Below are 2,525 nucleotides of genomic sequence, written 5' to 3'. Positions count from 1 at the left end.
CCCTGCGTCGTGCTGCTGTTCTGCTGCCCCGAGCCTCGGCGGGGGGCAGCCCTGCCTAGGGAAGCTTAGGCCTTGCAAAAAGGGGTCAGACAACAGCACCGGACTTGAGCAGAGGCTGAGGACCGATGTCTCTGGGGGCTGCAGGTGTCTGGCTTGTTGCGGATACAGCACTGCTGAGCAAGTGGAAGCTCCTTTGCGGGAAGGGAAGGGGAAAGAAGCCAGTCGAAGTGGAGCAGGGCCACAGCCCTCACACTGAGGCTTGGGGATCTCCTGCCTTTTAAAGCCAGGGTGGAAAACAAATGATTCCTCTTGCCCACCCCTGCCCTTCTCCCTGCTCGTAGTGAAGTGCAGCGCACAGCTTCGAGACTGGCCTGCTCGGCACTGCCAGCCCCACGCCCGGCTCCGTGCCCACATCTCCAGTTCAGCTGTAAGACATTACATGGCTCAGAACAGGATCCCCCACATGGGGAGCTCCCCAACTCAGCGCAACGAACGTACACCGAGCTTTAACTAGTCAGCAGGGAAATGCTGAGACAGAGGCACATGCTTCAGCACAACACTACTAGTGCAGCATTCAGACTTGCATGGAAACATCACTTTTCTCTTGGGATTCACAATGGAGAACCTTCTCCTGAAGATGCAAATCTACACCTGCCTTTTCATTTCTGAAGGACTGACGAGAAGTGACCAAACATCATTCCAAACACGGCGTTGGGTGAAGAGCCTCCCTTTTACGTATCTCTCTTGTGAGAACCTCTGCCAGGAATGCTGCCTTGCGTTTGGTGAGAGGAAAAGGTGGCACACAAGTTGTCAGCGGAGCAGCTGATGTAYGTTTCTGGCAAGCTTTTCTCACAAAAACTTGTCTACGAGCCTGTACTCCATGGCACTTTTCCACATGACATCTTAAAATGTTGCCTGTGAGTTAGCAGTATGCATACATTATGAGTAAGAATAATGAACTGGTGATTTCATTAGCTAATTTTTCAGCACATAAGCATCTATGAAGTGACTTATAGAGAAATAATTAGTTAGAAATTTACCCTGGATTTTTAGAAATGGATCATTTTAGTACAATGATTTTGTTGCATAAACAATGAAGTAAGAATTATCTAGATAAAAACAGAACTGTTCTGTTTGAAATTAAGAAATGTCATTCCTAGTTTTTTACCAATATTAGGTTTCATAAATTTCCTTATTGCAAAAACAAAATTTGGGGCCTAAACTCTTTAGCCAAGGCCATGCCATGCTATTTCAGCAGAATAACTGGCAGAATGAAAAACATTTTTTACCCTAAATGGGACATTATCTCATTTTTTTTGAGAAAGCTGAAGCTTTTCCCCAAGATAGCTGCTGTGAATTTGCACCTGCTCTGGTGCTTCCTAGTGCAGGGATGATCCTAGTCCCCAGTCATGTCCAGTAACCCCCCTTCCCCCCCAAACACAAGTGGTGTGTCCTACTGTCTTGAAGGAGCTATGTGCATGCAACACACAACAATCAACATCAGCAGCAATCTAAATGTTGAAAGCATAGTCTGCAGTATCAATAAGCTATGCCTCCGGGCTTGTTAATATACTTGCTATATAAACTAACTTGGGCATTGACTACATTTCCTAGAAAACACTTTTCTACAAAATATCACAGATATCCTCCAAGTCCAGAAACAGTACAGTGGCAACTAGTTGTGCTCTAGTTTGGTGCAGAGATTTTGAAAGGCCCCAAATGTGCATGTTCCTTTACTGCAATCTTGCAACACATTGTGCACCGTAGGAATGGTAACCACATTTGTGCAGCCATCACAACTGCTGAACATCTTTCAGGAAGATTAGGATTCATGCAAGTAGGAGACACAATGAGAACTGTACCTCACTAACTTTCTGAAAGTGTTCCTGGTCCTTAAAATGACTTTTTCTTTGGCTAGGGATATAACTTACCCCATTACCAGATGGTACGTTAAAAAAAAAAAAAAAAAAAGCCTACTAATTAGCTATAGTAGTCTGTATTATGGCAGGTTCAAGTGTCAGAAGAATGGCAGTTACATAGAGATACAACACCTGTGGGCCTAGAAGTCCATATGATTGAAATATACAGTCTCCTATCAAGGTCCAACAGACTTGATCCAATACTTGCACATTTGTATACAATCCAGCAAACTAATTATTTTGTATTGAAAAAAAGAAGCACAGAAAAAGGGTCAAGCCAGCTACAGACCAAGTCCCCTCCATTCTTGTTGGCTTCAGCAAAAGTTAAGAGTTCTTATATACCAGTAACTCCTTTTTGTGCCCAGATTCATAACGCATGATCTTAATTCACCTTAATCTGAACACAAGAGCCTGGGAGGAGCATCAGGAGAGAGCACAATGCCAAAGGTAAGAATGTGGCTTCCCCCTTCTCCAAGTCTTCATTCCTCATAGGGAGCAGATTGCTCTCCGTCTTTGGGTTAGCCATCACTTTACACAATTTGCACACATGAGCTGGCAGCGCTGATACAGGGTGGGTGTACTGACAGACAAACTCTGACACTAAGC

The sequence above is a fragment of the Apteryx rowi genome, unplaced genomic scaffold, assembly GCF_003343035.1.
Source record: "Apteryx rowi isolate R43461 unplaced genomic scaffold, aptRow1 scaffold_1, whole genome shotgun sequence".
Lineage (NCBI taxonomy): Eukaryota > Metazoa > Chordata > Aves > Apterygiformes > Apterygidae > Apteryx > Apteryx rowi.
This window is presented reverse-complemented; position numbering follows the sequence as displayed.